Below are 26,282 nucleotides of genomic sequence, written 5' to 3'. Positions count from 1 at the left end.
AGCCCAGAACACCGCCTCTCAGATAACTCTAAGAGATTGCTCTGAAGAGGTAAGGGAGGAAGCAGGAGATATAGGAGTTTTTGCAACAAACACCAGGTAGTCGGAACATCAACAGATTATTATGTTTTGGGGGAGGGGAGGTTATTCATTCATCTCTTGCACAACTGCTATGGCCAGACACTTTTCGGTAAGATAAACAGCTCTTTCAGTGTTCCATCCAATAGGAGACTTGTGAATTTAACTTGTATCTGACCTGCTTAAAATCCTTCAATGGCTTAGCTCTGTGTATTGCTTTACAACAAATTGGGTCAAAATTATGCCAAAATTTTCTAGCTTAAAACAACAGTTATGTTATATCTCAAGATATTGCTGGTCAGGAAGTCAGGCAGGGCTGGGCCGAGTGGTTCCTCTACTGCAAGTAAGTTGTATCAACCAAGGTTATTCAGTGGTGCTCATCGGATGGATAGACATTGTACCGCGTGAAGTGGCTTCATTCATGTATTTGGTGCCATAGACGGATATTTGGAGGATTGCTATCTGCTCAGGAATGAGGAAGAGGAGTTGTCCTGTGGTGCAGTGGGTTAAGGATCCGGTGTTGTTACTCTTGTGGCTTCGGTTGCTGCTGAAGCTTGGGTCGGATCCCTGGCCTGGGAACTCCCACGTGCCGTGAGTGCAGCCAGAAAATTAACAAAACGGGGAGGAAGAAGGTGGTCTTTCCCTTCTGCCTGCTTTCCCTCTGATTATGAAACTGTAGCCCACTTAGGTCTCAGGGCAGTGCTCGCTTGCTTGCCTGCCAGTGTCTCTCACGAGGGTCCCACACCAATGAACTTTCTCCTTACCTATTTCTCTGCCTCTCACTGGATGCTTTTTGCACAGAAACAGTAGAACCTATCTTTTCCTGAGTCCCAAAATGTGATGTGTAGCCTCAGTTTGAGTCTAGGATCCAGTCATTTCTAGCCATATTTACTTAAGTCTTGGGTGTGTGTGTGTGGGGGGGGGGGGGTTGGGGGCAACTGAGCAAGAAAAGGCAGCCGAGTGATGGAATGCATTTCTGCCATAGCACTAGGTACCTCACCTAACATTAATAAGGATAAAATGAGATAGGTTAATCTCTTCCAGTGCTTGGCCTGAGGCAGGGCTTCGAATATAAATTCTTTCCTTCCCTGTACATAATGGTTTGAAGATGGAATCTGTTAGAACAAGAGGCATCAAGTGGAGCGTCTGCAGCTGCTGTGTTCCCCCCAGTGTTTCCCTGGGACCTGAGTATAGTTTCTTCTGCATTCGTATGCTGGGCCTTGTATCAGCACCTCTGTCTTCTCTGTTGCTGTGCTCTGGGTCTAGAGATGACAGTCTGTGTCTGAGCCATCTCGGGTTCTCCCACAGCGTCAGCAGTTTTCCGTGTGTGGCAAGGTTTCAGTAACTGCGTGAATGAAGGGGAGAAAACAATCCTATAGACTTAAAGTCAGATTCACAAACAGGTTCCTTTCACCACACAGCTGCCTCCTCTTACTCAGGTCAACTCTCAGAACCGAGAACAGACTTTTGGTTTCATTTCTCAGTCATATCACTTCCCAGAAATGTTTGTTTTTAACACAATGTTTAGTGATTAGCAAATGCCTTTTGTAAATTTTTTTCTCTTTGCTTTCCTGTTCCCTTTTCTTTTTTCTTTCTTCTTTTTTTTTTTTCTGTCAGTTTCCCAACCCAAGTTCTTTTTCTTCTGTTTTGTTTTCTTTTTGTTTTTTAGGGCTACACCCAAGGCATGCGGAGGTTCCCAGGCTAGGGGTCCATTCAGAGCTGTAGCCACTGACCTGCGCCACAGCCACAGCAACATGGGACCGAGCCACGTCTGTGACCTACCCCACAGCTCACGGCAACGCTGGATCCTTAACCCATTGAGCAAGACCAGGGATCAAACCCGCATCCTCATGGATACTAGTTGGGTTTGTTAACTGCTGAGCACAATGGGAACTCCCCGGACCTAAGTTCTTTTTGAAAAAGTCTAACCTTTTTCTGAATAAACCGAGGGAAAAGGAATTCACCCAGACCTTTCCAGTCAGATGCAAGTTTTCTAGATATGAGGAGATGCAAGAAGTGGGCTCATAAAATCTTCTCCTAAAAAATATCTGACTCTCTGAAGGCCTGTTCTTCCAGTTTTCCCAGAGCACAGAGGGCCTCCCTCCTGGTCTCCACCCTGAGCTCCACTCAGCGGGAGCTGCGTGTGGGCAGCTACAGTGGCTCATGTTTCACTCCGTGAAGAGGCTGATGGCGAGTGCCAAACTTCATTTCACAAACTTAAATGATATGAGGCAGATTACCAGGAGAAAATAAAATTTAATACATACATATAGGGAATAAACATAAGCATGAAGAATTCCAAAGACAGTGAGGCAAGATGAGGTCTATTTATATGTCATCTTGGATTCACGAGCAGGGAGGAGGGTCTGGAACTTCACAGAGAAGCAAGATAGTTCACAAGAAGAGGAAGAATTGATTTTTGTTAGACAAATGTTTGCTGTGGAGTTCCCGTCATGGCTCAGTAGAAAAGAATCCAACGAGGAACTGTGAGGTTGCAGGTTTGATTCCTGGCTTAGCTCAGTGGGTTCAGGATCTGGTGTTGCTGTGAGCTGTGATGTAGGTCACAGACGTGGCTCGGATCTGGCGTTGCTGTGGCTGTGGTGTAGGCCGGTAGCTACGCTCCGATTAGACCCCTAGCCTGGGAACCTCCATATGCCAAGGAAAGTGGCCCTAAAAAGACAAAATAAATAAATAAATAAATAAAATAAATAAATGTTTGCTGAGACATTTAGGGACACTGGGACATGGAGAGGACTTTGATCAAACCTGCCTTGCCAAGTTCCTCCCTGTCTGCCACAGCTGGTTCATAGGAGGCTGTAGTTACCTTCCATCTTAAATTCTTCTAGGCAGTTAGGGTTCAAAGGTTTTTCCTGTTTTCAGGCCTTGCTTGTTTTCATTTTAAAATAATTCTTATGCCAGAGTGGCATATCTTGGGGCAGCCTTCCCTGAACCCTTCAAAAAGAGAGAGGGAATAAGAAAAATCAGATAACCCAGATGTTTGAGTCCAAATCCAGTTTTCCTTTTTTTTTCCAACACCAGATGCGTGGGGGTCTTCCCCACACCAAGCAATTGTGAAGCACCAACCGGGTAGCCTACATTGTAACTCAAGTCTGACATGATGTCTACCTGGATATGGTGCCACATCCCGCAGGGTGAGGTCTTAGTTCCATGAGACTCCCCCAAGATTCAAGAGGTAATGGTGCTAATTGCAAGAGGTAGTGGTGCCGGAAAGATGTTACTGGAATCTACATCCTTTTCATGCAGCGGAAGAATGAACTTGGCGAACACACACAGGCAGCAAGCAAGCAAAGTCTTTATTACAGGAAAGCAAATAGCTCCCAGGACAGCTGGGAGGGGGAGGAAGAGCCCCCTCTCTCTATTGTCTTACAGGGTTTTTTATCCCTTAAAGATTGGGGGGGGGGGTACCAACATGGGGTCCAGAAAGATGTGTTTTTCTCCCGTTGGCCTTGCCCAGTTACCTACACCAGTCCTTGTCCAATAGGAGTCTTGGGGCGGAAATGTCCATAAGTCTCATGGTTTCTTTGCCCTTTGCTTCCCATAAACTGAGTCGCAGGGGATTAGGGATTAATGTCCATGTGGGCGTAGGTACACTCCCTATAGTAAACAAGTCCTGTGGGGATGTTACTCCCTGGAGCCCTTAAGCCGCAAATGGTCATCAATAGCCATATCAAAGAACGCCTGGAAGCCCATGCTCCTCCACTGCCCCCTTGAGGTAGTATTCTGCCTCAGTAGTTTTCCAGGTTACCCTCAACTTCCAACTTGGCTACAAATTGGAAGGCCCGCAGCCCCACCCCACCTGATTTCAGAGAGGCAGCAGTGGGTGATGGCTTGAAGCAAAACCTAATTCTCTGCTCAGGAATTGAACCTGGGCAGCTCAGACGAAAACCAGGAATCCTAGCCACTAGACCAGCTAGAGGCTAGGAGGAGAATTGCCCTGATTCTTGCCCCTGTTGAAAGCAGGAATGTTTCAAGGAGGCAAAGACTGTAGAAACAGGTAGAAAGTGTATAGTTAGAAACACAGTACAACATGTGGGAGAGCACAGGACCCCAGAGTATCAGCCTCTTTGAGGCAGAAGTAACGCAGTCACGCACACTCAAAGTGAGGGTGCGGGTGTCCCCTTGAATGAGGAGTGTGCCAGAGAGGTGATTTAAATTACTTATAGGAGTTCCCATCGTGGCTCAGTGGTTAATGAACACGACTGATATCCATAAGAACTCAGGTTCGATCCCTGGCCTTGCTCAGAGGGCTAAGGATCTGGCGTTGCCATGAGCTGTGGTGTAGGTGGAAGACGTAGCTCGGATTTGGCATTGCTGTGGCTGTGGTGTAGGCTGGCAGCTATAGCCTAGGAACCCCTAGCCTAGGAACTTCCTTATGCCACAGGTGTGGCCCTAACAAGACAAAAGACAAAACAAAATAAAAATGTTACTTATATAACATAGTTCTTCCAGGTCTTTGACTTCCTTTGGCTGATGAACTTGTTTTATCTTTCACACCTGGCAAGATCTAGGGCCCTCCCCTGATGTGCATGTGCATCTTTTGGCCAAGATAGATTCCAAAGCAGAGCATGGTAGGAAAGTTATCCAGATTTATTATGGCCTGGCACCCCCTCCCTTTCTGACCCAGAGGGGTCTCTCTGCGCATGTGTAGTTGGGGTCTCCCTGACCTCGAGGATGGGGAGGACGTGACCTCTTTGTTCTGCCCCAGCAGGGCGCAGCCCCCTCCTCTGATCCTGTCATCACCATTGTTTAAAGTTCACAGGAGACAAGCGCCAGTTATTGGCCTTGTGCCTGTTGTTATTTCTGTCTTGTAGTGTAGACAGGTGGCTGGTTGTAAATGCATATCCTAGAGTCCACCTGTCTCCTGCCTCCGCAAGTGTATGTTCGAGGCTAGTTGCAGTTGTTTATCCCGGAGCCCATCTATTTCCTGCCTCGCAACCTTGGGCTTAAACTCAGGGAACGCTCACTAATGTTTACCAATTGGCACAACATTGTAAATCAACTATGCTTTAAAAAAAATAAATATATTTCAAAAAAAGTAAAATGGCAATAAGGAGAATTCTAAAGGCAGTAAGAGAATAACACAGGAATCTCCTGTAAGGCTATCAGCAGATTTCTCTGCAGAAACTTCATAGGCCAGAAGGGAGTGGTGTGATATATTCAAGCTGCTATAAGGGAAAAACCTGAAACCCAGGATACTCTACCCAGTAAGACTGTCATTTAGAATAGAAGGAGAGATAAAGACAAAAACAGTGCAATATTAGACCTACCCCAAAAGAAATGTAGAAGGGTCTTCTCTAAATGGAAAAGAAGCGAGCGTCTGTAGAAAAGCGGAAGATCAGTAGGAAAGACAGCTATAAAGAATTGAGATCACTTAAGCCAGTATGTAGAATTTTTTCCTTTTTTCTTTTTAGCTCAGCATCTGCAGCATATGGAAGTTCCCAGGCTAGGGCCAAATTGCAGTTGCAGCTGTTGGCCTCTGCCACAGCCACAGCACCATGGGATCTGAGCTGAGTCTGTGATCCACACCACAGCCCACGAGCAATGCAGGATACCTACTTCACTGAGCAAGGCCAGGGATCGAACCCACATCCTCTTGTATTTTTTTGGGTCTTTTCAGGCCCACCCCCATGGCATATGGAAGTTCCCAGGATGGGGGTGGAATCAGAGCTGTAGCTCCCGGCCTACACCACAGCTACAAAAACACCAGATCCTTAACCCACTGAGCGAGGCCAGGGAACGACCTGAGTCTTCATGGATACTCGTTGAGTTCCTTAATCACTGAGCCATGAAGGGAACTCCTTGATATTAGTTCTTAACCCACACAGCTACAATGGGAACTCCTTAAACCAGTATGTAGATTAAACAAACAGACAAAAATTTAAAGTAGCTATAACCACAAGAAACAGTAAGAGGATAAGCATGAAGGTGGAAGATAGGACATCAAAAAAAAAAAAAAAAATGACAGGGGAGTAAAACATGTAGATCTTCTAGAACATACTTGAACCTGAGTGACTATCAGTTTAAAATGGATATAATTTTTGGTCAAGAAAGAAAATAAAAAGCAGTCCTGTGTAAAAATCACATCAAAAAATAAAATACACAGGAATAAGCTTAATGAAGGGGGCAAAATACCTATACTCTGAAAACATAAAACATTGATGGAGGAAATTTAAGGTGATACAAAGAAATGGAAAGATATTTCATGCTCTTGAATTGAAAGAATTAGTATTGTTAAATACATGTTACCACTCAGAGGCCTTTTGCTTTTTGCTTTTTACTTCAAAAGGGAACTCCTTCAATCTCAATAGTTTTCAAAGGGCAATCTCTGCTTCCTTTGTGATACAACTGAGGGCTCCTTCATGGGCATATGCATTTGCGATCACATTTTCTTTGCCACCAATACAAATACCTGTGCTATGACATGGGGAGACAAAAGTATTTGTTCTTTGCTTTAGTATGTGCATCTTGTAGACCCAGAGAGTAGTAAGCATCTTTTACCAGGGACATTGGGAACTGTCTCTTGTAAACAACTACCTGATACATTTTCTCTTCCCGAATGGATGAGATAACTTTTCTGCCAAAAAGTTTCATGTTGGAGTTCCCATCATGGCTCAGTGGTTTAAGAACCCAACTAGTATCCAAGAGGATGTGGGTTTGATCCCTGGCCTTGCTCAGTGGGTTAAGGATCTGGCATCCATAGGTCACAGAAGCAGCTCAGATCCGCATGGCTGCGGCTGTGGTGTAGCCCGGCAGCTTCAGCTCTGATTCATCCCCTGGGCTGGCAACTTCCATATGCTGCAGGTGTGGCCCTGAAAAGAAAAACAAAAAACTTCCATATAATTGCCAGGATGGGACAGTTATTTCCCCCAACTTTGAAGAGCCTAGTGAGACATATTTACCTTGTGGTAGATGTCCCTGCTGTTAGCTGTCTGCTAAGTGGACCGGATCTTGCTATCTAGGTAGTCAAATTATTCCTTGTCAAATCTTTAAGCAGACGGTCTTCTTTTCTCATCTGAACTACTATGTTACCTCTGATTTAAGTTTTCTAGACACTGGATGATCCAAAAGGTCCATGAAGACATGTTGCAGCTATAAATCTAGGTGCAGAAGCCCAGCTGCAGAGGAGGCCATGACATTTGGTTCTCACCAAGTTCTTAGGAAGCCTTAGAACAAATGGTTCAAAGATTGGGAATACATTGAAAAGATGACTACTTCAGTGGAACATGTGTGGGCAGCCTTTTTGCTAGAGCTGCTGCTGTGGGGGCCACGCAGGAAGTTTTCCAAAACACCTTCATTTTTCATGTTGTGCTCTGGGAAGTAACCAAGACTGTGAACAGTCTTACCAAAAACACCAGCTTCGTCACTAGAGAATTATGGAAACTCCAGAAAGTGGTCCTCTGCGGTCGTCTGGCATTGGCCGTGATTCTGGCTTTATGAGGGGGAACGTGCACGGCAGTCGGAAGAGACATCTTGTTCGTATGTTCCCTGAAATCTTTGTGATGTCTGTGCCATCACCAAAATGATCAGACTCTAAACCAGGAAATTTGTCAGATGAAGACTGCTGTTCTCATTCCATCACCTAAGGATGCTTTGGGCCCGATGTCCTGGAGTAGGTTCTACTGGCTCCTTCCTAAACTCAAGTCTTGGGTTTATTCCCTTAGTCCAGCTCTAATAACTATTCTTTTTTATTATTTTCTTAGGTATACTTCTCATTAAATGCATAATCTCCAATACCTTCCAACAAATGTCAGACAACACACTGAGCAGATGATAAAGCAAGTCCATTTGGGTTTATAAGAACACAAAGGTCACCCAGTCCCTAAGAACTACTGGGACCAGTCTCAACCTCGCATGGCTCTGTTTCCAACCCTCATCATGTCAAAGGACAGGACTTCACCTATTTTAAACAGCAGGGGGTGTTCGCACTCACCCATTTACCCACTTATCCACTTTTTACCCTCTGCTTTGTCTTGACCAAACTTTAGTTTGGGCTCCTGTCTTTTTCCCAGGACGCCCGAGCCTGCTCACCTCCAAGCCAGAGCAATCACAGGAGAGAGTGGAACTTGTCTTCTTTAATAGCTTTTCCTGGGACTCAGCTGCCCACAGCAAGACCCTTTTCCTGTTGGCCCTCACCGATCATTGCTTATTCCTTGTTCAGTTCCCAGGCCTTCCTAAGAGTCTCCTGTCTCTGGTTGCCTCCTCTTTACCTTATGCAAAAAACTCTTCCTTTTATTCTATTTACTTTTGATGCTTGCCAATTTCCGAGATAGAGACATTCTACCATTTTAATTAAAGTATTTCCTTGTCTAAAGTCTAGATGTTTTTTGGAGTTCCCGTTGTGGCGCAGTGGGTAATGAATCCGACTAGGAACCATGAGGTTGCGGGTTCGATCCCTGGCCTTGCTCAGTGGATTAAAGATTCAGCGTGGCCGTGAGCTGTGGTGTAGGTTGCAGATGTGGCTTGGATCCCGCGTTGCTGTGGCTCTGGTGTAGGCTGGTGGCTACAGCTCCAGTTGGACCCCTAGCCTGGGAACCTCCATATGCCGTGGGAGCGGCCCAAGAAATGGCAAAAAGACAAAAGTCTGGATGTTTTTATATTTAACATCTCTTTGTGGTTATCATTGTCTCTGATACAGAGAGCAGTCTCTGTCTTTGTTTCTAGCATCTTAATTCCTTCTCTCCTTCAGACTTGCTGTTTCTGTATTGCTGATTGATTGCTTTACTCTGTTACTGTTCATGCATCTTTTTCTCTCTGCCCTTTTTCGATTTCTTTCTCTCCATAACTCCCACAGTTCACCCCCCTTTTTCCTCTCATCACCTATCTATCTGTCTCTAGGGATAAACTCCAGGCTGCGGGGCTGCTCCACTCTAGAAACAGAAGTGGAGAAACAGTCTCCTCCCAGGCACAGCCCTTTAGTTCCTATAAACCCCAGGCTCCACCCAGTTTATAACGGTTTTCCTCTGACCACAGGTGGGGCCTGGTTTTATCTACAGGTTAGGAAATGAGACTGATTTTGTTCATCAAGGATTCCTAGACTCCTGTACATCCTGCCTGGAGTATTTATACCTGACATGGGGCAGAGAACAGAAGAAGAGAGTAAGGAAACATGAGAAATGGCTGTCTGTGGTGCAGGTACAGGGAGTCCTGTTAGTTCTGGGAGTCAGGGGACATCGCAGGAGGAGGTGTTGTGCGTTTTTTCCACTCATTGCTCCAGGATCCACAGCAGACTTGATCTGTGGAAACACGAATGTGTTTTTGTTTTATTTTGCTTTCCATTCATTCTTGCACCTATTGATACTGACAGTATAGTTTAAAATGCTGATGCATTTCTTCTCTGAACTATGTTTTAGGCAACAGTTCTTCATTCTTTCATTCTGTATTTCTAATATCTAATTTATTGGATTATAGAAAACATCTTTTTACTAAATGAATAATTTCACACATTTGTTAATTATTAATGTCTCTCAATGAATTGTGTGGCATGATGGCAAAATGAGTTTTACGAAGTCACTTCTTTGGCCCAAATAATGTGTCTGGCTTTGTTCTAAAGAACAAGTATAATCTGTCAAATCAAAACCTGAGAATTCTTCAAACAGTATGATGCTTACTGGTTATCTGTTGTGGCCAACATGTATCTTCATCAAGGCATCCATGGGGAAAAAATATATATAAAATAATTGTTTAGGGAATATGAATAACGTTTTAGGAAACTCTCCAATATTAACTGGATGCATGAAGTGCCTCTTGTAAACTGACTTATTAACTTGCTCTATGGTCTGAATGTTACAGTGTTTTCCTAATTTATTTATTTATTTATTTTATTTTATTTTTTGTCTTTTTAGGGCTGTACCCACGGCATATGGAAGTTCCCAGGCTAGGGGTTGAATCAGAGCTGCAGCTGCCTGCCTACACCACAGCTACGGCAATGCCAGACCCAAGCTGCATCTGCAAACTACACCACAGCTCACAGCAACGCTAGATCCTTAACCTACTTAGTGAGGCCAGGGATTGGACCCTCAACCTCACGGTTACTAGTCGGATTCATTTCCTCTGAGCCACAACGGGAACTCCCCTTATTTTTAAAGTGTGTCCTAAAGTAGTATTCATGGTATGATTCTATTTTTTGTTTCCTTCTTTCTGTTTTCATTATTTGTATGTGTATTTTCCATACATATTTGAAATGTAAAATATTTTAAGTTGTTTTCCATATTCTCTCATTTATTTCTTCAGTTATTTAATATGCTTTTGTTATTTATTTATTTATTCATTTACTTATTTTTAGGGTCACACCTCTGGCATATGGAAGTTCTCTGCTAGGGGTTGAATCTGAGCTGCAGCTGCCAGCCTACACCACAGCCACAGCAACGCCAGATCTGAGCCGCATCTGTGACCTATGCCACAGCTTGCGGCAATGCCAGATCCTTAATCTGCTGATGCAGGGGTGGAATCTGCATCCTCATGGCCACTGTCTGAGGTTCTTAACATGCTGAGCCACAAGGGGGAACTCCTGCTTTTGTTATTTTACATACCGCTTGGTGGCTGATGAGTTCCAAATCTTTATTTACAGATTCTGTAATCAGTTCCTTGATATTATTTCCCAAGTCCTTCAAATATGTAGAATTTTTTTCACCTACTCCTGAAAACATTGCCTTCTTTACTCTGGTGCAGAAATGTCATGGTACTCAAAACATAACAAAGACTTAAAATATCTTTCTTGAAGGGATGCTTAAATCATGAAGTGGATTGAATTACAAAGCAAACAAATGAAAAAATAGAATTGCTACCAGAGCCAGAGATGAGAGTACTCAGTTTCATTCTGTGATGATCAGCCAGATTTTGGAGTGTTTCATTTAGTTCTAATCTCTCCATTTTAATGGATCCAAATACATGGAAATTTTCTAGGCAGAGTGAATAGTATAGATAAGGAATTAAAAATCACTTCCCATGAAAAATAGTTGAAGGAACTGGGGTTTCCGCAATACAGTAATTAAGACTGGGAGTTTGCACAGGTATTTTTGAAGAATCATAGGGATTTTCCCATTAATGTATATTTCCATGATTTAGATAGGTTTTATTTATGATGATGATGAAGAAAGTATAGTTGATTTATAATTTTACACTAATCTCACATGTACAGAATATTTATATGCAGTATTTTTATGATTATACTCCATGTAAAGTTTTCATAAAATAATAGCATATTCACTGTGTTGTTCAATATATCCTTGTTTCTCATTTATTTTATATGTAGTAGTTTGTATTTCTTAATTCCCTGCTACTGTCTTCCTTCTCTCCCCTTCACTGTTGCCACTGGTAACCACTAGTTTTGTTCTCTATATCTGAGCATCTGTTTCTGTTTTTTAATATTAATTTTTTGTCTTATTTTTTAGATTCTACATATAAATTATAATATACAGTATTTATAATTTCCTGTCTGGCTTATTTCTCTAAGCAGAATACCCTCCAGGTCCACTCATGTTGCAGCAAATGATAAAATTTTATTCTTTTTTAATGGCTAAGTAATATTACTTATGTAGTATGTAATGTATGTAGTATATAATGTCTCTACATTGTTTCATACTTATTCCTTACTTCTCTCTATTTAATGTTTCCAAATTTTCTAAAGAACATTACTTGAATAAACATTTTCAATTAAAGAACTGAAAATTTTGAATAACTTTCTTAAGTGTCTCTAATTACATTGTTCAGTGGTAAATGTTGATCTCACAGTAATTCAGTGTTTTTACTTGGTTGTGTCCCAGTGTGTGTGGGGGAGGTAGGCAGGGGGGGCATATGAAGGGATATCCAGCAATAGTAGCATTTGTTGCTTCTCCTGTTATAAAGCTCTTGGCTTTTGTTACAAATTTTTTTCTGACTTTTCACTCTTCTCCATCATTTTGCACCTTTGCTGCATCTCATATTTCTAAAATGTCTGCCTCTCTTCTGGATGATATTCATTTCCTGTCTGTATATACAGCCTTCCTTTTTGCCTTCTTTTACTTATTACCTCGGGAAATATTTATAGAACGTCTTGGTACCTCATTCATGTACCAGGGGTGACCAGGGTGGAGAGGAAGATGAGCCCAGTCTCCGTTCTCATGGGGTTCAGAAGTGAGGGAGAGAGACGGTAAACTAGCAACTGAAATACAAAACCACAAGTGCTGTAAGGGTGCCGGGGTCCAGCCCCAGCAACCAGGAGATGACGAACAGGAGGAGGGGCTATAAACAGGCGCGAAAGAATTGGAGCCAACTCCCTCAGCCAGTGCTGCAGATGACCCGTTTATTGAAAGGAGAGCATCAGCTTTTATACATTTTACTCTTGTGCATGATTATACAAAACAACAATGTATGTTAATTTATTACTCCAAACTATTCTTTTAGTTTTAAATTTTAAATAAAGATTACGTACAAACTGTACTTTCATTCTTAGAAAATAAGTAAATAGCAAGCAGAATAATAGGTATCTAATTTTTACTTTAACAATGATTTGGCATAAGGTGATAGATATTCTTGCCTCAAGCTACCTATTGTGCTCCTCTAGCAGGCATGAACAGCCATTGATGGGGAGTGGGGTATTCACATGTGGCTTGCTTTCGAGGTCAGGCTGACCTCAGACCATTAGCAGGTTGTGGGAACATAAACTGTCTTAAATAAACCTTATCTATTATAAAAATCTTTATTAATTATAAAATCTATATATCAAAAGAATCTTGCCAGTTATAATAATAATTTCCACCTGCTGGGTCCCAACAGGTAGCGTTTATTGTAGAAAAAAAAAATATCTTGCCTTATGATATTCACAATTGTTGGGCCATGGGCAACACCCAAACCACCCCCTAATCTGTCTCCATGGGGACGGACCAAAGTCCTACGAAGATCTCCAGGCTTACGTGGCAGTTCTGCGTAATATTTACTATTACTCCTCTGAAGGGAAACTTCCCATTCTTAGGAAAGTTCTTTATGCATGGTTCAATTGTTTTCAACCTATTTGACAAGGGCTTAGGTTTATAAGTAGGTAATGGCCCATACTTGGGTGGAAGCTCAGGAATTTGAGAAGGTTCCCATATTATGAGCCAAGAATGACTCACAACACACATAAGCATCAGACAGAAAAGAAACGCAAGAATAGAAGAGGAAATCATATTTCAGGAATTTTTACTAAACAGGATCAGCTGGGGGATTCTTCGAAACCACTTTGCAGCTTCAGTTTCTTCAGCCTCTGCTGTAGCTTTGCTTACAGTTAGGGCTCACGCAGGACTATTCTTCTTAGCCACTTTGTGGCTCCCAGCATAAGGGAACAGTACTAGATCCTTCTTGAGAAAACTTGAGAGGAGGGCTTTACTCTGGCATGAGATTTTAAGGAAGGTTTCCTGCAAGATGGACTGAAATCTGAAAAATAAAAGGAGCTCTTTCAATGAAAGGAAAAGGAAAAAAAAAAAGCTCAACAGAAATAATTTTATTTGTAAAGTTACACTCATTTGATGAGCTGCATTCACTATTGCTTGAACTTGATATGGAAAGTGAATATAAATGAAGTTTAGGGGGAGAGATTTATGTGTAATAAATAAGCCCTGGCAATCTAATGCACAGTACAAACAATGTTATTTATGCTATAATTAACAAACCTGCTAATAGACTAGAACTTAATTATTCTAACCACAAAAAATGTAATTATGTAATGTGTTAGAAGTACTAATTATCACTACAATAGCAATCATATTACAATATACAAATGTAATATATTAACATGCTGTACTACCTTAAATTTGCACAATGTGATATATCAAATACACTTCAGTAAAAAAAGAAAATTTACTAACCTCGAAAACAAAAAGAGGAAGCAAAGTTAGAGTAGGAGATGGGGTAGATCGTGTGTTATCTTCTAGCTGTGCTACGTGGAACTTGGACCTTATTATCTGGATAATGGGAATCCACTGGAGCACTTTCAGCAAGGAATGACATGATTTCTATTTAGTGGAATATTGTTGAGTAGTGCCTGTCTAGCCAGTTGCCTTTTATTTTTAATTTTAATTTAAAAATTAAAAAAATTAGTTAATTCATTTTTATTTTTATTTTATTTTTTGTCTTTTTGCTATTTCTTGGGCTGCTCTCTCAACATATGGAGGTTCCCAGGCTAGGGGTCTAATTGGAGCCATAGCCACCCTACGCCAGAGCCACAGCAACGCGGGATCCGAGCCGCGTCTGCAACCTACACCACAGCTCACGGCAACACCGGATCCTTAACCCACTGAGCAAGGCCAGGGATGGAACCTGCAACCTCATGGTTCTTGGTCGGATTCGTTAACCACTGCGTCACAACGGGAACTCCAGTTAGTTCATTTTTAAATTGAAGTATAGTTGAAGTACAATATTATATGTTTCAGGTGTGCAACATAGTGGTTCACAGTTTTGAAAGGTCATAATTCACCTGTAGTTATAAAATACTGGATATTGTCCCTGTGTTGTACTGCATATCCTTGTAGTTTATTGATCTTATTTTATTTTTTATTTAAAAAAATTTTTATTGAAATGTAGTTGACTTAAAATGTGTTCATTTCAGATATACAGAAAAGTGATTCAATTATATATATACATAAATATAGATATATTCTTTTTCATTCTTTTCCATTATAGATTATTATAAGATATTGGGTATAATTCCCTGTGCTATATGGTAAAACCCTTGTCATTAATCTAGTTTATGTATCGTTGTGCATATCTGTTAATCCTAGACTTCTCATTTATACCTCTCCCTCCCCTTTCCCCTTTGGTAACCACAAATTTATTTTCTACATCTCTTAGTCTGTTTCTGTTTTATAAATAAATTGATTTGTATTATTTTTTTTAGATTCCACATATGAGTGATGTTGTATAATATGTCTTTCTTTGACTTACTTAGTATGGTAATCTCTCAGTCTATCCATATTGCTACAGATAGTAATGTTTCATTCATTTTTATAGCTGAGTAATATTTCATTGTGAATATATACCGCATCTTATTTATCCATTCATCTGCTGATGGACATTTTCGTTGTTTCCATATCCTGGATATTCACTATTGTGAATAGTGCTGCTATAGACATTGGTGTGCATGTATCTTTTTGAATTAGTGTCTTCATCTTTTCTGGATATATGCCGGGGAGTAGGATGGCTGGATCATATGGTAACTCTACTTTTGGTTTTTTAAGGAACGTCCAGATTGTTTTCCATAGAGGTTTCATCAGTTTATATTCTCACCAAACAGAGGATTCCCTTTTCTCTCCAGAATTTATTGTTTGTAGACTTTGTTGATAGCCACTCTGACCAGTGTGACATGATACCTTGTAGTTTTGATTCGCATTTCTATAATAATTGATACTGAGAATCTTTTCATGTGTTTTTTGGCTATCTGTATGTCTTCTTTGGACAAATGTCTATTTAGATCTTCCCATTGGTTGGGTTGTGGTTTTTTTTTTTTGATATTAAGCCGTTTGGACTGTTTGTATATTTTGGAAATTGATCCCTTGTCAAGTGCATTGTTTGCAAATATTTTCTCCCATTCTGTAGATTATCTTTTTCCTTAAGGTTTCTTTGCTGTGCATGGGTTTGATGAGGTTCCATTTGTTCATTTTTGCTTTTATGTATTTTGCCTTGGGAGCCTGGACTAAGAAAATATTGCTACAATTTGTTTGAGAATGTTTTGCCTGTGTTTTCTTCTAGGAGTTTTATGATATTATGTCTTATATTTCAGTTTTAAACCATTTTAAAGTTTACTTTTGTATGTGGTGTGAGAGAGTGTTTTAACTTCAGTGATTTACATGAGGGCGAATGAGAAAGAAATTTTAAGGAAGCCTGGGAAATAAGAACAGTAACTCACAAAGGAATTCCTCCCTACCCCCGAATGGTCATCATCAGAGTTCTCAGCAGAAACACTACAGGCCAGGAGAGATAGGAATGACATACTCAAAATATTGAAAGATAAAAACTGTCAGCCAACAGTACTCTAATCCAGCGAAGTTATCATTCAAATATGAAGACAAAATAAAGGCTTTGCCAGACAAATAAAAATTGAGGGAATTCATCATAACTAGTCCTGCTTTACAAGAAATGTTGAAAAGCTCTTCTATCAGAATCAAGAAGGAAGATTACGTAAAACTTTCAGTAAGGCAATAACAAGACAAACTGAATCAGAACATTGTAACTATAGCTATATAACTATGTATATAGTTATATATATATAAAACTATCAGAATAGGTTGTTAAATAATTATAAAATTCAAAGGAAAAAGAGAAGTAGCAATAACTATAACCATTTAATTTTGGTAACAAATCACAGCATAAAAAGGGGTAATTTGAGACAATAAAAACAAAGTGGGAAAGGACAGGACAGAAATAGGATAAGAAAATGAAGATAAGCTTCTACCAGCATAAAAATGACAATTTTATCCATGAGATGTTCTATTCAAACATCTGGGTAACCACAAAACTCAAATCTAGAGTATACACAAGAAACATTTAAAAAGAAGAAACTGAAAAAAAAATTATAGAATACCACCAACTGAAATTGCAGACAAACACACAAGGAAAAATAAACAATGGAGCTATAGAAAGCAAACAGAAAGCAAAAGATAAAATGGCAATACTAAGTCCTCTTTGACCAGTAATCACCCTAAATGTAAATAGATTGAATGCACCAATCAAAAGACACAGGCTGGATGGATTAAAAACCAAGACCCAATTATATGCTGCTTCCAGGAGACTCACTTCTGCTCTAAAGACAAACAGATTCAAATGAAAGGATGGAGGTTGATACTCTAAGCAAATGACAACAGAAAAAAAGTTTGTTTAGCTGTAGTCATATTAGATAAAATAGACTTCAAGGCAAAAACATTGTAACAGAGAACAAAGATTGACAGTACTTAGTGATATGAGGGACAATTCATCAAGAATACATGATAGTCATTAATGTATGTGAACCTAATGTAGGAACACCAAACTACATAAAGCAATTAAAACAGACCTAAAGGGAGAAATTGATAGCAACACAATAATTTTCGAAAACTTTAAAACCTCACTTAGATCAGTGGATAAATCATTCAGACAGAATGTCAACAAGGAAACAGTGGCCTTAATGGAACATTAAACCAGATGGACATAATACATTCCTGAAGAATATTCCATCCAAATGCAGAATACACTTTTCAAATGCACATGGACACATGGAGCATTCTCAAGGATGAACTGTATATTGATACACAAAGCAAGTCTCAATAAATTTAAGAATGTTGGAACCATATGACCACAGTGGTATGAAATTAGAAATCAGCTATGAGAAAAATGTTGGACAATCACAAATATGTGTGGACTAAAAAACATGCTCATAAGTTTGATTAGGTTGCATTTGTTTATTTTTGCATTTATTTATTTTTTTTGCCATGGGAGACTGAACAGGAAATATTACTGTGATTTATGTCTGAGAATTTTTTTCCTATGTTCTCATCTAGGAGTTTTAAGGTGTCCTGTATTGTATTTAAGGCTTTAAGCCATTTTGAGCTTACTATTTATTTTGGTGTGATTATAAGTGAGATTGTTTCCTTAATTTATTTTTCTGACAGATCATTGTTAGTGCATAGAAATGAAACAGATTCCTGTGTGTGTTAGTTTTGTGTTCTGGAACTTAACCAAATTCATTGATGAGCTCTAGTAGTTTTTTGGTAGTATCTTTAGGATTTTTTTATGTATAGTATCATGTCGTCTGCAAACAGTGGCAGTTTGTTTTCTTCCCTATTTGGATTCCTTTCATTTCTTTTTCTTGTCTGATTGCTTTGAAGAGGACTTCCAATGCTATGTTGAATAAAATTGGTAATAGTGGGAATTCTTGTCTTTTTCCTCATCTTAGAGGAAATGCTTTCAGGTTTCCACCTTTGAGCATGATGTTGGCTGTGGGCTTGTCATAGGTGGCCTTTATGATGTTTATATGTCTTATGTGGCCTCTATGCCAACTTTTTAGAGAGGTTTTGTCATAAATGGATGTTGAATTTATCATCAGCTTTTCTACATTTATGGAGATGGTCATATGGTTTTTATTCTTCAGTGTGTAAAGGTGGTGTATATCACACTGATTTGCAGATATTGAGGAACCCTTGCATCTGTTGGATAAATCTCACTTGATTGTAGTGTACGATCATTTTGATGTATTGTTAGATTCAGTTTGTTAACATTTTGTTGAGGATATTTGCATCTAGGCTCATCAGAGATATTAGCCTGTAATTTTCTTTTTTGTATGTGATATCTTTGTCTGGTTATGCTCTCAGGGTGATGCTGGCCTTGTAGAAAGTGTATTCTGGGATTTTGGATGGAATGTTCTGTACATATCTATTAAGTCCATTTGGTATAATGTGTCATTTAAAGCCAATATTCCTTTAATTCATTTTCCATCTGAATGGTCTATCTATTAAGTAAGCAGATGTTGAGGAACCCTCCTGTTACTGTGTTACTGTCAGTTTCTACTTTATATCTGTTAATTTGTGTTTTATATATTTAGATGCTTCTATGTTAGGTGCATATATATGTACAATTGTTACATCTTCTTGGATTGATCCTTTGATCATTATATAATGTGCTTCTTTGTCTATTATTTTCAGACTTTATTGTAAAGTCTATTTTGTCTGATGTAAGTATTGCTGTCCTGGCTTTATTTTGATTTCCATTTTCATGGAATATCTTTTTCCATCTCCAAACTTTTAGTCTGTTTGTGTCTTTACATTTAAAATGAGCATCTTGGAGTTCCTGTTGTGGCTCGGCGGTTAACGAATCTGACTAGTATCCATGGGGATGCATGTTCAATCCCTGGCCTCGCTCAGTGGGTTAAGGATCTGGTGTTGCCATGAGCTGTGGTGCAGGTCACAGATGCGGCTTGGATCCTGCATTGCTGTGGCTGTGGCATAGGCCAGTGGCTATAACTGTGATTCAACCCCTAGCCTGGGAATCTGCATATGCTCTGGGTGTGGTCCTAAAAAGCCAAAAAATAAAATAAAATAAAATAAAATAAAATAAAATGAGTTTCTGGTAGGCAGCATATATATGTCTTGTTTTTATATCTTTAGCCACTCTGTGTTTTGATTGGAGCCTTTTGTCCATCTACATTTAATGTAATTATTGATATGTATGTTCTTATAACCATTTTGTTAATTGTTTTGGGGTTGTTTTTATAGGTCTTTTTCTGTCTTCCTTTTTTGTTCTCTTCCCTGGTGATTTGATGACTCATCTTTAGTATTGCATTTGGATTCTTTTTTTCTTCTTTGTGTGTGTATCTATCATAGATTTTTGGTTTGTGGTTTCCATGAAGTTTTATACAGAAATCTCTCTTTATGTACATTATTGTTTTAAGTTGCTGATCTCTTAATTTTAAATCCGTTTTAACACTCCTGTATTTGTACTCTCCTCCCCTCATGATGACTGGTTTTAACATTATATTTCCCACTTTTTTTTTTTTTGGCAGCACCTGCAGCATATGGAAGCTCCTAGGCCAAGATCAGATCCAATCCACAGCATCATGCTGTGGTAATGCCAGATCCTTAACCCACTGTGCCAGGCTGAGGATCAAACCTGTCCCTCTGCAGCAACCGGAGCCACTGCAGTTGGTTATCCTTAACACACGGTGCCGGTGCCGTAGCAGGAACTCTCTCCACTGAACTGTTTTGTGTATCCCTTAACTACTTAATGTGGATATAGATGGCTTTACTCCTTTGCCTTTTAAGCTTCCTACTAGGTTTATGCATTGATGGTTTCCTTCTTTTTCTTTATATTTGCCTTTACTAGTGGCCTCTTTCATTATTTTTATTTTCTCATTGTGACCTTCTCTTTTGGCTTAGAAGACCCTTTAACATTTCTTGTAAAGCTGATTTGGTGGTACTGAACTCTGTTAGCTTTTCCTTGTTTGTGAGGCTGTTTATCTCTCCACCAAATCTAAATAAGAGCCTAACTGGGTAGAGTATTCTTGGTTGAATGTTTTTCGCTTTCTTCACTTTGAACATAATGTGCCAGTCTCTTCTGGCCTTCAGAGTTTCTGCTGAAATGTTGACTGATGGCCTTAATGGGAGTTTCCTTGTATGTAATGTGTTTCTTTTTCCTTGATGCTTGCTTGCTTGCTTGCTTGCTTGATTGTTGAATGATCTTTAATTTTTCCTTCGTATAAGAATACTGAAAAATATAGAAAAATAAGGCATCAGTTCAAAGTTCATCAGAATCCTTTTAAAGATACATTGTCTACTAAAGTGAATTACACAAAAGCCCTCCCCCCCACTAAATTTTAAAAAGATATACCTGGGGAGTGGATTGGATGTTTAACATTTATAGAACTGATATTTTCATTTTAGATGCAGGAGACTGTGCTTTGTGTGTAATTTATAGTCTACTGGAATATCTTCTAAAAGCTGTGTACATTATTTATCTGCACCTATTTTATGGGACTTGGCAAGCAAATGCTTCCAGTGGTGTTTTTGCTTTTTATAGTTGTACTTTGGGCTTAGCTTTGGTTGACTTGCTATAGGAACAAACATAACGGCAATATAAAACTCCATTCAACCCTGTCTTTTATGGTAGTTCTTTTATAGTTAGAGAATGGGGCCAAAGTCAGGAAAAGGTTACCTTCTGAAATTAAAACCAGTAAACTGTTAATACATAAAAACTAAGACTATTCATTTCTAGTAGCACTCAGTTATAAGAGATGCTATAATATGACTATAGTTTAAAACAGAAATAGATTATGTGAAATACTTATGAGGTAATTATACATATTGTTATAACAGAAGGAGTAATCTGCATTGAATATTAAGGATATCCAGAGAATGGGAATTTTCCAGTGTTTATACAGCACTGTGTGAACCAGATTCTGTTTATCATGATAAAAGGACTTTACTGATTTGGTTTTTTAGCCACTTCAATATGAAGTGTAGGGTTCCATAGATAATATCCACTCAGCTAGTTTGTGTTTTCTGGCTGGAGCATTTTATCCTTTTACATTGAAGATAATTGTTAATATGTATGATCTTATTGCCATTTTGTTAATTGTTTTGGATTTGTTTTTGTGGGTCATTTTTCTTCCTTTCCTCTTTTGTTCTCTTCTCTTGTGATTTGATGATTGTCTTTAGTGTTGCGTTTGGATTCCTTTTTCTTTTTTGTCTGTCTGTCTGTCTATCTATCTATCTATCTATCTATCTATCTATCTATCTATGTATACCACGTGGCTTGCAAGATCTCAGTTCTCCTATCAGGGATTGAACCCAAGGCATGGAAATGAGAGTACCAGGTCCTAACCACTGGACCACCAGGGAGCTCCCTTGTGTGTATATATTTCTGATTTACAGCAATCATGAGGTTTTGATATAGAAACATATATGTACATGATTAAGTTTCTGATCTCTTAAATTCAAGTGCATTTCAAATGTCCTGCCTTTATATTCTCCTTCTCTCATGATGAGTGATTTTGATATCATGTGTGTGTAGGTAGTTTCCTTCTTTTTTTTTTTTAGTGGACACACCTATGGAAGTTCCCAGGCTAATGCTTGAATTGGAGCTGCAGCTACAGGCCTCCTCCACAGCCACAGCAACACAGGATCCAAGCTGTATCTGCTACCTACACTGCAGCTTGCAGCAATGCCGGATCCTTAACCCACTGAGTGAGGTCAGGAATTGAACCCACATCCTCATAGAGACAGTGTTGTTTCTTATCCCACTGAGCCACAAATGGGAACTTGTCATTTCATAATTTTCTTGTTTCTAGTTATGGCCTCTTCTTTTATACCTAGAGAAGTTCCTTTAGCATTTTTTTGTAAGCTGGTTTGATGATGCTTAATTCTTTTAGCTTTTCCTTGTCTGTAAAACTTTTGATTTCTCTGTTAAATCTGAACGAGATCCTCGTTGTCTAGAGTATTCTTGGTTACAACCAACAAATTACTGTTTTTTTCCCTTTCAACACTATTGATTTATAGAGCCACTCCTTCCTGGCCTGCAGTGTTTCTGCTGAAAAATCAGCTGATTTTGGAGCTGATTTATGGAGATTACCTTGTATGTTATTTGTTGCTTTTCCCTGTTGCTCTTCCTATTTGCTCTTTGTCTTTAATTTTTGTCAGTTTGATTAATATGTGTCTCAGCACGTTCTTCCTTGAGTTTGTCCAGTATGGGACTCTGCACTTCCTGAATGTGTATGGGTATTTCCTTTCCCATGTTAGGGAAGTTTTTGGCTGTTATCTCTTCAGGTATTTTCTACAGCCCTTTCTCTCTCTCCTCTTTTGGCACCCCTGTATTGTGCATGTTGTTGCATTAATATTGTCCCAAGGGTCTCTTAGGCTATGCTCATTTCTTTTTATTCTTTTTTACGTATTCTGTTCTGCAGTAGTGATTTCTACCAGTATGTGTTCCAGTTCACTTATTCATTTTCTGCTTCATGTATTCTGCTGTTGCTTCCTTCGAGTGTCTTCTTCATTTCGGTTATTGTGTTGTTCATGTCCGAGGTCTTGGGTCATCTTTGCTATTACTACTCTGAATTCTTTACTTCACTTAGTCTTCTGGAGTGTTTTCTTGCTCCTTTGTCTGGACCGTATTTCTCTGCTCTCTCATGTTGTTTATTTTCTGTGTTTGTGGTCTCTGACCTGCAGGCTTTAGCACTGTGGTTACTCTTGCTTCTGGTGTCTGTCTCCTGGTTGGTGAGGTTGGTCCAAGGGCTTGTGCAGTCTTCATGGTGGAGGGACTGGTGCCTGCCCATTGATGGGTAGAACTGGGTCTTTTTCCTCTGGTGGGCAGTGTCATATCAAGGGGTATGTTTTAGAAATGGTTGTGGGCTCAGGAGGACTTGAGGCAGCCTGTCTGCTGATGGGTGGGGCTGAGTGCCCATCCTGTTGATTGTTTGGCCTGAGGCCTCCCAGCACTGGAGCCTTCAGGCTCCTGGGTGGGGCCATGTCTTAGTGCCAAAATGGTGACCTCTGGGAGAGCTCACACTGACGAATATTCCCTGGGGCCTCCACCATCGTGTCCTTGTCCACACAGTGAGCCACATCTGATCCTTGCCTCTCCAGGAGACCTCTAAGACCAGCAGATAGGTCTGCCCAGGCTCCTGTGGAGTCACTGCTTTGCCCTGGGGCCCAGTGCATGTGAGAACTTGTGTGCCCTCGAAGAGTGGCGTCTCTGTTGTCCCTAGTCCTTTGGATCTCCTGCAGTCAAGCCCAACTGAACTTCAAAGCCAGGTACTCCAGGGGCTCCTCTTCTCAATGCCAGACTCCCAGGCGTGTGGCCTGATGTGGGTCCAGTCTTTTTTGTTGATGGATATTCAGCAGTTAGCAGTGATTTTGGTGTTTCTGCGAGAGGAGGTGAGCCTCCTACCCTGCCGTCTTGTCTTCTCAATCTATTGAACTTATGTTTATTTTTAGGGCTGACTTGAGTCTTCTAGAGTCATTATAGTTGGGTCCTGGTTTTTAAATCATTGGGCTGCTCTGTGTCTTTTGATTGATGAGTTAGTCCATTTATACTTAGAGTGATTATTAAAGTACTGCCTTAGGACTAAGTCCTACTTAGGACTTTGTTTTCTGGTTGTTCTATATCAGTTCTTTATTGCCATGCTGCTTTAAAAATTTTCTTTGTCATTGACTTTTGACAGTTTTATTATGATATACCTTGTAGTAGAAGGTATATTTTATTTACATTGAAATAATCAGGTGTTCTCTTAGCTTCATGGACACACACATCCAGTTCCTTCCTCAGATTTGAGAACGTCTCGGTTATATTTCTTTAAATACAGTCTCTGATCCCTTTTCCCTCTCTTTTCCTGTGGGATAACACTATCCTTGTGCTGCCTTTCCTAGTAGAGTTAGAGAGTTCTCATATAATTTCTCTATTTTTCAAATTTTAGTTCTCTTTCCTTTTCTACCTGTGTAATTTCTGGATTTGTATCTTTGAGCTTGCTAATTTTCTCTTCAGTATTGTCTACTCTATATTTCTAGTGTTTCTGTGTTCTTCGTCTCATTTATTGACTTCTTTAGTATCAGGATTTCTGCTTTGTTGTTTTGCAGAGTTTAATCTCTTCGATCAATTATTTCTTCTGTTAATTAATTTTATTCCTGAACTCATTGAACTGTCTTTCTGAGTTTTCTTGTAGCTCATTAAGTCTCATTATGAGAGTTATTTTGAGTTCTTTGTCAGTTAGATGACCTTAATTTGGGTATTTATGTTTGGTTTCTGGAGAATGTTCATGTTCTTTTTGTGACACTGTGACCACGGTTTTTCATGGTGCTTGATGAGTTGTTTCTTTGCCGGTGCATTTGAAGTAGTGAATACCTTTCTTCTTTATGTAGACCTTTTTTTCACTTGATGCTAATAATTTGACAGTTTAGTAATTAGAGCCTTTCCTTTTGTTGTTCATCAGGTTTCACTATTGAAAATGTTTCTGGTTTCTCTCTCTTTCTCTCTCTTTTTTTTTTTTTTTTTTTTTGGTCTTTTTGTCTCTTTAGGGCCACACCTGTGGCATATGGAGGTTCCCACACTAGGGTTGAACTGGAGCTGCAGCTGCCAGCTTACGCCACAGCCACAGCAACATGGGATCTGAGCCACGTCTGTGACCTACATCACAGCTCACAGCAACACTGAATCCTTATCCCACTGAGCAAGGCCAGGGATTGAACCTGTGTCCCCATGGATCTTAGTTGGGTTCGTTAACTGCTGATCCACGAAGGGAACTCTGCAGATATCTCTGGTTTCTCTTAATTGAACTACCTCTGGTTATATATGAGCATCTGCACTTTCCACCTTCCACCTTGTATAGGTTTTGCCCTGTGTCCTCGTTGTTGTTGTTTGTGTCTCTAGGGTGGCTGATGATTTTCTGCTACCAGTGTTGGTGTTGTCACTGGTGTTGCCACCTGGGAGACCTGGATTGGAGTTACCTCTGTTCTGTCTTGATTCGGTTCACTCATGGGCTCTGTCATAGTAAGGAAAGGCAGGAGGAACCTGGGGTTGTGGGTGCCACTGCCATGTTTGGGGTTGTCAGGTTTGTTGGCGCTACCACTGTAGGTGGCAGGGCAAGAGTCATGGACACCTCTGCTTCTGGAGATATAGGGTCTCAGGCTTTGCTGATATTGCTGCCCAGTTATTCAGGGCTGTGGCAGTGTCATACCTGGGAGGCTGGATTCATGTGTGCTGCGTCCCTCCTGCTATTGGGTTTTCTGGGGCTATGGGCTTAGTCGCTGTAGCTGGGGGTCCAAGATTGCAGGCACTACCTCCATGGTTAATCTGGTCAGCCTTCTCTATGTGTTCCAGTCTACCCACCTTTAGACGTACAGGTGTGTGGAACTCTTTGGCACCCTAATGTGTTGGGCAGAGGAAACTTTGTTGAGTCATAGATATTTTACTGGCCATACATTGAGGGGAAAAGACAAAGTGAGTATCTCATGCCGCCACAATGCTCACATCCCCTGCCTCTTTAGCTGTTTTAGTGGTTTTCAGTTGGATCGACTGGTACTGATGGATGGAATGAATTTCCCCGGTGAATGTGAAAATTATGCTTCTCCTGATAGCAGTTGCAGAGGCTAATTATGAGAAGGCAAGTGTCTCATCAGGTGCTCTCCTGGCTACCCAGGTACTTAGGTTCTCTGTGTGAGAACTGCCATCCATTGCCAAGGGCGGAGGTTATTTAAGAGCGTCGATCTGTTTCTGTTTTAGTCCTGATGCTGCCTTTGGAATTTTTCATATAGCTCTCTCACTCTCTCCAGTGAGAGACTTTTTCTTGTAGCTTTATCCTAGACTCAGATGCCATATCTCGGATCCCTTGTACTGGTTCAGTTGTTCCATAGCTCTTTAATTCCTACCCTGAGCATGTCATGCGCATGCCTGTTCCTTGATCCAGGTGTCTCTGATCCTCAGGATCTTTCAGTGTATTGTAGGGAAAATTTACTTAAAAACAAACTTCCTCTTCCACATCTGCTGAGTTTCACATGTCTTTATCCATATCTCTCTGTGTAATCTATCTATTATCTGCATCTCTACATATATGTGTATTAGATTACATGTGTAAGTATATATATTTTTGTCAGTTAGAGGCCATATAATTTACATTGCCTAGAAATTTCTCAGCCTCTTTAGTCCACTGGAAAGTTTTGTTTGCAATGTACAATTTGTTCAAGGTATATACATGAAAGGAATAGAAAACCTAAATAAAACAT

General features: G+C 40.1%; 1 long non-coding RNA gene across 2 annotated transcripts in view; it reads left to right on the top strand.

Moving 5' to 3' along the window:
* The window catches only part of LOC146399656 (uncharacterized), a 186,081-nt gene that overhangs the window by 57,721 nt on the left and 102,078 nt on the right, over positions 1-26,282 (top strand). The gene's annotated exons all lie outside the window — the stretch shown is intronic.

This window comes from Sus scrofa, chromosome 9 (genome assembly GCF_054392235.1).
Source record: "Sus scrofa isolate SSC_HxYL_T2T_F1_AM1 chromosome 9, Sscrofa_HxYL_maternal_Yorkshire_Landrace_v2.0, whole genome shotgun sequence".
In the NCBI taxonomy this organism is placed as follows: domain Eukaryota; kingdom Metazoa; phylum Chordata; class Mammalia; order Artiodactyla; family Suidae; genus Sus; species Sus scrofa.
Note: the sequence above shows the minus strand (reverse complement) of the source record. Positions and strands in the feature narration are given on the sequence as shown.